The sequence below is a fragment of the Schistocerca serialis genome, chromosome 2, assembly GCF_023864345.2.
Source record: "Schistocerca serialis cubense isolate TAMUIC-IGC-003099 chromosome 2, iqSchSeri2.2, whole genome shotgun sequence".
NCBI classification, from domain to species: domain Eukaryota; kingdom Metazoa; phylum Arthropoda; class Insecta; order Orthoptera; family Acrididae; genus Schistocerca; species Schistocerca serialis.
Window position 1 is genome coordinate 628,327,471 of NC_064639.1, and position 12,868 is coordinate 628,340,338.

The 12,868-nt window shown below is 41.9% G+C and overlaps 1 non-coding gene across 1 annotated transcript; it reads right to left on the reverse strand.

The window, feature by feature from the left end:
- Positions 1 to 1,280: 1,280 nt before the first annotated feature.
- Trnat-cgu (transfer RNA threonine (anticodon CGU)) lies at positions 1,281 to 1,355 on the reverse strand. The gene has a single exon. It is a non-coding gene; the product is annotated as a tRNA-Thr (tRNA).
- Between the last annotated feature and the right edge of the window lie 11,513 nt (positions 1,356 to 12,868).

A 12,868-nucleotide genomic window follows, 5' to 3' on the forward strand; every position in this document is an offset into this window, starting at 1 on the left:
ACAGCAACGCTGTTCTGCGCACAAAACAATAATAATAATAATATAGGGAGAGTCCACTCTTACCACCCCTGCCAATTTATCACACCTTTCCCTACCGGTCTTACTATTAATTGCTAACCTACATAAATATGTTATGTCAATTAGTAACACAGCGAACTGTTTGGTGCATTCACATATCTTTCGACACCTCTAAGGGTGTCTTCATCAGAATAAAATTTTGAGAATCCATAAAATTATATTGCGAGAGGCAATAGTCAGAGTAGATATGGTCAAGTCAAAAACTAAAATGAAACACGTTCCTGCCTTTGGCACGTATGCCTGGCTAGAGATATTTTTGAGGGAAGAGGCTTATCAATTTTTTATTTGAGCTATGATTCTTCTGACTGGCTTGATGCGGCCTCCCACTAATTCCTCTCCTGCGCCAACCTACGTCCTCAACCATTGGCTGGATGTATTCCAATCTCTGTCTTCCTCTGCAAATTTTGCCCTCTCCAGCTCTCTCTAGTACCATGGGGGTCGATCCCTGATGTCTTAACAGATGTCCTATCATCCTGTCCCTTCTCCTTGTTATGTTTTCCTCATATTCCTTTTCTTTCCGATTCTAAGCAGAATCTCCTTTTTCCTTGCCTTATCAGTCCACCCAATTTTTAACATTAACCTGTTGCACCTCATCTCAGATGCTTCGATTCTCTTCTGTTCCAGTTTTCCCACAGTCCTTATTTCACTTCCATAGAATGTACATTCTCAGAAATTTCTTCCTCAAGGTATCTGATTGATACTAGAAGACTTCTCTTGGCCAGGAATGCCATTTTTGCCAGCACAAGATTCCTTTTGATGACCTCCTTGTTTATACAGCCGTTGGTTAATTTGCTGCCTAGGTAGTAGAACTCCTTAATTTCTTTTACTTCGTGACTGTCAATTCTGACGTTAAGTTTCTCACTGTTCTTGTTTCTGTTACTTCTCATTACTTTCGTCGATTTACTCTCATTCCTTAATCTGCACTAGAGTTCGTAACTTCCCACGTCAACCTACCAACGAGGTCAACTGTGGGAATAGTAGTTTTATGAAATGCATTTCAGTGGACGCTTTTATACCCAGAATTTTGAGTTTTAAAATGTCTAAGGAAGATATAAAGATGGTATCTGTTCTTTCGGACATGTCCGAACGAATTGATGCAATTGTTGATCTTGCAGCTCCCGAAGAATGAAATTACAATGAAATCCAGACCATTAGCTCCCTACAGGCGTTGATAAATATCAACAGGGACAGCTGAAAATGTGTGTCCCGACAGGGACTCGAACCCAGGATCTCCTACTTACGTGGCAGACGCTCTATCCAATTGAGCCATCGAGGACACAAAGCAGCTTACTGTTCACACGCCAATGGGATCAGTTCTTTCGGACATATACAGATACCAGCTTCATACGGGTAAGGCTTACTGGCCAATGATCTTCTTCAGTGCGGATGCACTCACATTGTTCAAACTCTTACGGGAATCGGTAGATTGACTGCCGCGAGTAATGAGTATAGTGGGCTGGGGCACTAATATTGTAGAGAGCGGACAGTAAGTTGGAAGTGTGGGTCTCACTGGGAGCATGCCAGAGATAAGACCCTGCAGTCGCACTACCTGTATCCTCATGGCTCAGTCGGATAGAGCGTTTTCCATGAAAGCAGAGGATTTCGGGTTCGAGAGCCGGTTGGGGCACACATTTTCAACTTACCCCCTTGATATTTACCAACGCCTGTCAGCAGATAATGGTCTGGAGTTCTTTGTAATTTCAGTCAATTGAAATGTCTCAAACATAGGGGATATTATATACTGGGTGCAAGCCAATATTGGGATACACGACCCGTCATCAGTTGCTTATGAAGTGTATGTCTACATAAGAGAACATGCCTGTAAGGATCTATGCTAATACAAAAAGCGTGTACGAAATTATCACAAGGTAGACACTATTACACTCTGATATAACGTACTCGGTTCGGTCTAGTAACATTCCGACACCTTCCCTGGCAACAAGTGACGCATAGGAAAGCAGGTAAAACCGTAGCAGCCAGATGGAATTTCAGCGAGGAGTCTCCGCTGATGTCATAAAATGACAGGTGTAGGACCGAGATGATGATTTCACGCCATAGCCAGGATGGTCAACGACTAGAGGAGATTTCCAAGAGGCAACGGTCAACAGGAAGCATTGTTAAGCGTCACTTGGGAGCAACAGAGATGAATTATCTAGGTTATGTAACTAAGCAGAAGGGTGTGGAAACTGATCGAACTTTGATTTCTGCAGTACGTGATTTCTTAGCATCACAGACGGTAGAACAGCTTCAAGCCTTCCAAGGATTTAGTAGTTACTACAGAAAATTCGTTAAGGTATTGGCCTAAATTTTTGAGTCGTTAAACCATTTGTTGAGGAAAGGGGTGATATTTTAGCAGTTGACTGTCGCAAGGAGTCTGGGGATTGAATATACTTTCAGTCAGGGTTCGCATGGCAAGGAAGAGCTGGTGGAATTTGCATCATGGCAGTTAGACAAAGCTGAACGAGTCTATGCAGCAACAGAGAAGGAGATGTTGGCTGTCATTTATAGTTTTACGCGTTTCCATTGTTAGCTGTACGGAAGAAAGATTGAAATTGTAACAACAACACCATACCATTGTGGTTACTAGGATCACAATCTCTTTCAAGTAGATTAACGTGATGGTATGCGAAATTAACCTGATTTCATTATGGAGTGGTACATAAACCAGACAAAAAACCGTTCAGCTGGACACCATTAGGTAACCATTACATATTAACCACGACATATCACTTTGCTCGTTTGGTCACAATAGTCGGAATACCAGATCAACAAGCACATATACCTCCATACGTCGTTTCAGCTTAAGACTCCATAGTATTATTGGGATTACAGCATACAAGGTAGAATAACGTAAAAAGATGCCTTCAGATACACTCGGTAAAAACAGGGATTCAGTATAGAAGTTTGCGTAAATCTTAAAATATGTTTGGGAGAAGTTGAAAAAAGCAAAGACAAGATCGTTCGAATGTAATGAGCAGATGGGGGCGACGTGTTGGTAAATTACTTCAGCATAGTACTGGAGAATGGGTTTTCCTGGCGAATCTTTCTACACCAAACGGTAAAACAAAGAAATTCCTACCCGGAACCAGGCACCGTATCATATCATAGAGGAGACATCGCATTTCGAAGTCAAGTTGAAATTATCAACAAAAACTTGTGTTGTACATGCAGGGTGTGTTAAGCGATTCAGAGGAGGTGTTGACAATTTTCTCCAAGTATCAGTATCTTCGCTACTACGATATGTTAAATCTCACAGATAGAGAGGAAGAGAGCATAATAAGTAGCTGACAGGAGTATGTGAGAAGTGCCTTATGTACTTAGATTCCATCGGTAAAAAGCAGTATAACATGGTTTATGAAGTATTTTTTGCATAATATTACAAGTACTTTTGTCACATTCTTAATGTACACTCCTGGAAATTGAAATAAGAACACCGTGAATTCATTGTCCCAGGAAGGGGAAACTTTATTGACACATTCCTGGGGTCAGATACATCACATGATCACACTGACAGAACCACAGGCACATAGACACAGGCAACAGAGCATGCACAATGTCGGCACTAGTACAGTGTATATCCACCTTTCGCAGCAATGCAGGCTGCTATTCTCCCATGGAGACGATCGTAGAGATGCTGGATGTAGTCCTGTGGAACAGCTTGCCATGCCATTTCCACCTGGCGACTCAGTTGGACCAGCGTTCGTGCTGGACGTGCAGACCGCGTGAGACGACGCTTCATCCAGTCCCAAACATTCTCAATGGGGGACAGATCCGGAGATCTTGCTGGCCAGGGTAGTTGACTTACACCTTCTAGAGCACGTTGGGTGGCACGGGATACATGCGGACGTGCATTGTCCTGTTGGAACAGCAAGTTCCCTTGCCGGTCTAGGAATGGTAGAACGATGGGTTCGATGACGGTTTGGATGTACCGTGCACTATTCAGTGTCCCCTCGACGATCACCAGTGGTGTACGGCCAGTGTAGGAGATCGCTCCCCACACCATGATGCCGGGTGTTGGCCCTGTGTGCCTCGGTCGTATGCAGTCCTGATTGTGGCGCTCATCTGCACGGCGCCAAACACGCATACGACCATCATTGGCACCAAGGCAGAAGCGACTCTCATCGCTAAAGACGACACGTCTCCATTCGGCCCTCCATTCACGCCTGTCGCGACACCACTGGAGGCGGGCTGCACGATGTTGGGGCGTGAGCGGAAGACGGCCTAACGGTGTGCGGGACCGTAGCCCAGCTTCACGGAGACGGTTGCGAATGGTCCTCGCCGATACCCCAGGAGCAACAGTGCCCCTAATTTGCTGGGAAGTGGCGGTGCGGTCCCCTACGGCACTGCGTAGGATCCTACGGTCTTGGCGTGCATCCGTGCGTCGCTGCGGTCCGGTCCCAGGTCGACGGGCACGTGCACCTTCCGCCGACCACTGGCGACAACATCGGTGTGCTGTGGAGACCTCACGCCCCACGTGTTGAGCAATTCGGCGGTTCGTCCACCCGGCCTCCCGCATGCCCACTATACGCCCTCGCTCAAAGTCCGTCAACTGCACATACGGTTCACGTCCACGCTGTCGCGGCATGTTACCAGTGTTAAAGACTGCGATGGAGCTCCGTATGCCACGGCAAACTGGCTGACACTGACGGCGGCGGTGCACAAATGGTGCGCAGCTAGCGCCATTCGACGGCCAACACCGCGGTTCCTGGTGTGTGCTGTGCCGTGCGTGTGATCATTGCTTGTACAGCCCTCTCGCAGTGTCCGGAGCAAGTATGGTGGGTCTGACACACCGGTGTCAATGTGTTCTTTTTTCTATTTCCAGGAGTGTATTTGGGATATGAGTTTACTTTTGTTATTGTTAGGTTTTGTTTTATTTTGGAGCATTTAATAGTGTTTCTACAGGTTATAGATGAATGTGAGATGGAGTGCTGTTATGCAGTATGAATTGTCTGGCAGACGTCATCTCTGAAAGGAGGAGAGGAAACGACACAAATCATCTCTCCTACATTGTGCACCACCGAAACGGTCAAGGATGAGTATCATATTACTGATGCTTCTACATCTCTTCAGGTGAGAAACAGTAGACGCCTACTGAACCAGTCATTCCAAGTAAGATTGTTATTTTCCAGCGAAGTAAATTTCGTTCCGACTAGTTACCAGTGAACGTTAAAGTTGACCTGCAACACTTGGGGGTGAAGAACTAGAAACTGAGGTTGCGATAGCCGTTTGTGGCGTTGCGTGGATATGCGTAGAAAGGGGGGGGTGAGTGATAACAGACGTACAAGGAGAAAGTTGGGGATTAAGACTTCTGTATGACACGTAAAGTGTCCAGCTACATCAACTAATGGACTCCGCGCACACTGACGCGGCGGAAAGGGGAGATGGTTAGATTCCGGGTGAAATTACTGGGAACAGACTCTGGCCCAGCGTGTAGTGATGACATTTAGGAGTTGAACAGCACGCTAGGATAAGTACAATCAAAAACAGATGCTAACAGGGCAATTGTGGAATAGAATATCCAACAGACCTATAAGTTTGAATAACTCCAATGTGAGACTTGACAACGTAACTGGCAAGATATATATGAGGAATATATGTAAACAATAAATAACGATTCAGATAGCGCAGAGACTGCTAAATTTACTGGACGGAAGAATGGATGTCCTACGGCTACGAAGCTCCCTGGCAGAGAGTTTGATACATCAGCATGGAAGTAGCAACGTTGCAGGAAGCAGTTCATCGTGCGGTACACAGACAAATTAGGTTCTACGTTGTTGACCCGACAACAATTCTTAGCTGATCTGGGAAAGGTACAGCAACAGTCAACAGCAGAGCTGCAGCACATGCTGGAACCAGTGGAACGGAGGCTGTCGCTATTATAAGCGTGCGGTTCATCTCCAGCCAGTTGTGTGATGAATTGTAGGAAAATTGGTATAGACGAAGGCTCAAGAACTTGTTTTAGACGAAATAAAGCTTCGTACTGTCGTCGGCAGAAGAGCTATGACGGTGCCAGAGGGAAAGTATGGTCTGTGAGACAAGGCCGGTTCGGATTAGTAACCATATACGTGTTCAGCTGTTCCTTGGTAAGAAGAGAAGCAGTTGAATGTGAGAGAGAAGTTCTATCACCACACTCTTTATTTTCGGAGAGTAGGTGTAATGGATATACTCTGTACTCTCTTCAAAGGTAGTAATAGTAAACCGCTACGGGCAGGAAAAGATGAACTGCGTGATGGGGATCTAATTGGTGTAGTAAACCAGACACAGCCTGTCTTGTATTAGCCGGAAAAGCAGGCAGATGTGTTGGCAGCTCAGAATCTAAATTTTTAAATTTGATTCTGAAACCAGACTTCAATAGACGAATTGATAGCTTCTTTTTCCTTTGCAGATCTGGTCTTTTGTGTATTGTGTTTACATCTGCCTCCAACCGGCTAATTTTTGCTGGTGTTCCTTCATTTGAGAAAAGGATATCATCCATGCATTTGATCCAATAAAGACCTCTGTAATTATTTGTAATGAAGTTTTTAAAACTAGGCTTTCTGTATGGTTTATGAAAACAGTAGATGTCAGAACTGTAAGGAACGTCTCACAGATAATACGACTCATAAAAAATATAAAAGTCCCAGTTACAGCTACCCTTCTCTCTTTTGACATAGAAAATATGTAATCTGACACACCAGTAGTAGAAACAATACACATCATAGAGAAAAACCAGAAAGATAACAGCAAAACTTTAGATGAGCACATCAATGAAATAAATACACAATTTACTAGAACTAATAACTGAACACAACTACTTTCACTTTAGTAATGAGTACTATTTGAAGGAAATGTGCTACAAATGGGATTTCCAGTGTCAGGTGCCCTAGGAAACATTTCCATAAACCGTATAGAAAAACTCATTTTTAAAAACGTTATCACAGATATTTACAACTTGCTTTATTGGGTCAGAAGCTTGGATGACATACTTTTCTTAAATTTCTGAATCACCAACAAAACCTGGCCAGTACCATATAGATGTAAGTAGAATACACTAAAGGACACGTTTCACATCGAAGAAAGAACATGATAGACAAACAAACATCTTAGATATAATTTTTAAGAAAGAAGACAATCACCATAGCTTCAAAATTTACTTGAAACCTAAAGGAACTAATACAATCATCCATAAGGGTTCAAATCACCTACACACACAGAAAGGAGCAACAACTAAAAAATGTGCTTCATAGACTCAACACAGTTCCACTCACCACAAAAAACTATCAAAAAGACCTAGATATCGTCACGCAAATAACAACAAACAGTGTGTACAATATTAACCTAGGCACAAAATTAAACAAAGAATCTGAACAACAGACACAGTAAGTAAAGGTAATACATACACAGCCACAAACAACATCAAAACCAAACACCATACCAAACAAGCACACACAGTGATAGGACAAAAATGACACAAAGAACACATGAAATCATGAAAGAAGATTGAAAATAATACACAGTGACATACAGTCACTAACTCACAAATAAAATAACAAAACGTTTCAAAAAAACATGGCATAAACATAACAATCAAATCAGACAATAAATCCGCCAGAATAGAGGGATGTATCAACTGCAGTGCAACACATGTGCTGTACAGTATGTAGGACAAACCACCAGAGCATTTGGCACTTTGTACCCAGAGCATATAAAAGCATGAAAATATGGGAGAAGGTGCTCGCCATTTGTGGAACATGTTATAGAAGACAGTCAAAATATTACTACAAGAGAGAAAGACGTGAAACTAGAATGAATATTGAATGACACCTCTTAACTCTACAAGAGATTTATCACAAATACACAACAGAGGCTGAAAAGAAGCTACTCCCAAATGATCAAATGAATATAAATAAACACTCACTGTTTACACTAATTATATTGTAGACAAAAACCAACATATGATTAAAAATCATATTACCCTTATAAGTACACGAATGAAATAAGGAAGTAAAATAAGCAAGTAAATATAACTAACCAATCAATGTCAACAAATTCCATTGTTCTCCAAGGTGTAAATTCAAATAAAATATAATGAAATAAAATGAAAAATGATTAACTACAATAACAGTAATAAATAAAATAAAAATAAAAAATAAAGAGGATACACACACACACACACACACACACACACACACACACACACACACACACATAGACACACACACACAAACACACAAACACACAAACACACACTAAACTTACAGTCAAGCAAAAACCAATCGAAAGCAAAACTTGTAAAAGGCGGCAAAATTTTCAAAACGAATTACACCGTAGACACGGAAAACGACTGTTACAGGGTTATGTTCCGTAAACAGTGCGGCCACAAGGAAAACTAAGTTTCTACTAGTTTTCCGTATCAGAAGTAAGCTGTTTGGCTTAAGAATAATGAGTCAGAGGCTGATCTGTAAGTACCTTTCTATTTTATTATATAGATTTCCATGAACTGTTTTATATCTGCAACCTCTTGTAAACGAAGAAATCACGTAATATTTCAGAACAGCAAGTGACGATTCCTTGTAAATAGGTCTAAACGCGTTTGGGTACGGTAGTAAAATTAAAAAAAGATTTATTAGTAGTGTACAAAAACCGTTTACCTTCGAAACTGCCGCAATTTATAGCATTTTTGATTCTATTCTATCATGTGTAATTATGAAACAATGATAAAAATAAAGAAATTCAAAATAACCAGCCGAAAACGTACCTCATTTTTACAGTTTATATGAGGAGACAAAATTCTGATTATTAATAAATCTTGCTGTTGGTATGCTTGAATCACTGCAACCTTCTGCAAACGAAAGTATTGTTCAGGACGACTTTTCAATGTGTACAGAGACGTCTCCTGTCGAAAGTACATCTGTAATTCAGACAAATATCACTTTTTAAATTTTGTCTGCTCACTGGTTTGTCAGTACATAGTCAGAGTTCCTTATCTATTGGAACAAGACTCGGAAACTCCCTGTGGCCAGAATATCAATCGCAAGCAGGTGTTAGAATAAGAAGCCATGGTGGAGACATTCTGGTTCGTGTTGACAATACACTGCCAAAAATTACAATGGGAAGTGCGACACACTTAGTCGATGGCATTTACAGCATGGCTCTCCCAGCCCAGAGAGGAGGCGGGATGTACGGGGTCTTTAAAGCTACAAACTTTTCGATAGGTCGCTACTTCTTTCGGCCATATTAGACAAAGCAATTCCATAAAACCTTTATTATTTGATAATTTTATGTATGAATTTCTTAGTTTCATATTCTTCTTGTTTGTTGTTTACGAGCTACAGAAAGGGCAATGGGTTCGTAAATATTTGATTGCGCTAAAAATGTATTTCGATACCTGCTTGATGTGTGTGTCACTTGATTTCCCTTACACAACTAAATGTCACGGAGTATAGCTCTTGACTTAAATCACAAATAATGCTTCAGGCAGTCTTCAACAGCAGTCCTGGAAGTAGGGAGTGTACGGAGCGAGCGTTTATTGACTAATCTGATTTGAAGAATGGCTGTCCACAGTGGCCACCCCCTCTGTTGTCTAGAAAGATCCGTTTGGTGGTGACTACGTCGATCTAATACAGAACAGTTCCTAGAGCACTGAAATAGTCACTTTCTTTCAGCTAATTTATCATAATACGTAGACTGGCGCCTTAAGCTTCCTCCCAGCCTTACTTAACTGAGCATGTTGGACGAATACTGTCGACGCATAATTCTCTGCACGCTTCATATTCTGTACTTGACATATTGTATTTGGGTCTATTGATGTAATGTGCCTGTAAGTCAAGATCACCATATTCCCTCCTCTCGAGCACTTTTTTCCATTTTCTTTCAACCACTATAACATAATTATCGTAGAGCTAATTCGCGAAACGCACCGTCTATGACATAGTTTTCGGTGGCTTCGCGCCTACTATAGAGCTATAAAACAATGAAAATTAGCGTTAACATCACTATAGTGTGGCCAGTGATTTTATTCCTAGCAGTTAATTTTCACCTAGTGCCCTGAATTGCAATACCGACGGGACTCTTACGTCTCACATATCGCTATTTTAATGTGATTCGATGAAATGCCGTACAGAAAGACTCAGAACTTTAACTTTTATTATAATTATTATATTTAGTTATTATGTACATCTGTTCTTAGATGAATCCAAGGAGATAGTAGAGTGTTGTTCTGGAAGGTTCTTCGTTGTTCGTTTTGGCAGGCATAAAGAAAAAGGAGAATGAATTACTTGATAGTTCATTTTGTCGTTGAATCTAAAACGGTCATGGAAGATACAATCAGGAATGAGCTCATTTCAATTTATGTTTGCGAAGATGATTAAATTTATACAGGGTGTTACAAAAAGGTACGGCCAAACTTTCAGGAAACATTCCTCACACACAAATAAAGAAAAGATGTTATGTGGACATGTGTCCGGAAACGCTTAATTTCCATGTTAGAGCTCATTTTAGTTTCGTCAGTATGTACTGTACTTCCTCGATTCACCGCCAGTTGGCCCAATTGAAGGAAGGTAATGTTGACTTCGGTGCTTGTGTTGACATGCGACTCATTGCTCTACAGTACTAGCATCAAGCACATCAGTACGTAGCATCAACAGGTTAGTGTTCATCATGAACGTGGTTTTGCAGTCAGTGCAATGTTTACAAATGCGTAGTTGACAGATGCCCATTTGATGTATGGATTAGCACGGGGCAATAGCCGTGGCGCGGTTCGTTTATATCGAGACAGATTTCCAGAATGAAGGTGTCCCGACAGGAAGACGTTCGAACCGATTGATCGGCGTCTTAGGGAGCACGGAACATTCCAGCCTATGACTCGCGACTGGGGAAGACCTAGAACGACAAGGACACCTGCAATGGACGAGGCAATTCTTCGTGCAGTTGACGATAGCCCTAATGTCAGCGTCAGAGAATTTGCTGCTGTACAAGGTAACGTTGACCACGTCACTGTATGGAGAGTGCTACGGGAGAACCAGTTGTTTCCGTGCCATGTACAGCGTGTGCAGGCACTATCAGCAGCTGATTGGCCTCCACGGGTACACTTCTACGAATGGTTCATCCAACAATGTGTCAATTCTCATTTCAGTGCAAATGTTCTCTTTACGGATGAGGCTTCATTCCAACGTGATCAAATTGTAAATTTTCACAATCAACATGTGTGGGCTGACGAGAATCCGCACGAAATTGTGCAATCACATCATCAACACAGATATTCTGTTAACGTTTGGGCAGGCATTGTTGGTGATGTCTTGATTGGGCCCCATGTTCTTCCACCTACGCTCAATGGAGCACGGTATCATGATTTCATACGGGATACTCTACCTGTGCTGCTAGAAAATGTGCCTTCACAATAACGACACAACATGTGGTTCATGCGCGATAGAGATCCTGCACATTTCAGTCGAAGTTTTCGTACGCTTCTCAACAACAGATTCGGTGACCGATGGATTCGTAGAGGCGGACCAGTTCCATGGCCTCCACGCTCTCCTGACCTCCACCCTCTTGACTTTCATCTATGGGGGCATTTGAAAGCTCTTGTCTACGCAACCCTGGTACCAAATGTAGAGACTCTTCGTGCTCGTATTGTGGACGGCTGTGATACAATACGCCATTCTCCAGGGCTGCATCAGCGCATCAGGGATTCCATGCGACGGAGGGTGGATGCATGTATCCTCGCTAACGGAGGACATTTTGAACATTTCCTGTAACAAAGTGTTTGAAGTCACGCTGGTACGTTCTGTTGCTGTGTATTTCCATTCCATGATTAATGTGATTTGAAGAGAAGTAATAAAATGAGCTCTAACATGGAAAGTAAGCGTTTCCGGACACATGTCCACATAACATATTTTCTTTCTTTGTGTGTGGGGTATGTTTCCTGAAAGTTTGGCCGTACCTTTTTGTAACACCCTGTATAGTTGCAAAAGAACCCACAGTCAAAATATTTTTTGACTATAATCTACTGCACAGAATCTCGTTACTCGTGTTAGGTTATAGCATATTTTGTATTCTTCACTGTTGTAAGGATTGGCAACATAGCCTTCATTGTTTTAAAAACATATCAGATGGAAGATCGATAATATACTCATATATTGACTGTAACTCGGACAAATGTCCATTTGATGGATTACATTATGAAAATCGGAATTTATAATTCGACAGTTAATTGTGATTTTATTGCATTGATTTGCCGGTCAACTGATGTTTCCTAATTTTGTTTTAACGATGTTAAGCCTTGTATGTACTTCGAACTCACTATTGCAGAACTCACTATTGTGCAATACAGGAGAATCGGGGAACTGATCAGACATCGGCAGTCACTGCGACATATTACAGTAATTTAGAAATAAATGATCGAATCTTATTATGTGCATTCAGAATATTTGGTGTACTGACGTTTAATTCACGAGAATCGTATTTTGTCAAAAAATCATTACTGTGTGCAAATCGAAATTTGTGGATCAAATCGAAGACAGCATTTTCGAACTGCCCAGCTTGGAAGGTGACGTATTATAGCTCCGATGATAGCTTAAAGAAGAACGCCTCTATTCGATCGAAGGTCTTAGGAGTTCTCGGTTCTCCCTTCATTCCCTAGCGTCTGTGCAGGGTTAGAGTGGAACAACTGGGGAGGGGCACTCTGCTTTGGCTCGACGCATCAATACAACAATTCTCGTGGACGAGGCCATTGATTCCTTTGAGAGTCGTCGGCATTTAACAGCACAGTCCGCGAAAAGAGGCCTTTAATTGCCCGTGTGAAGCACTGGTG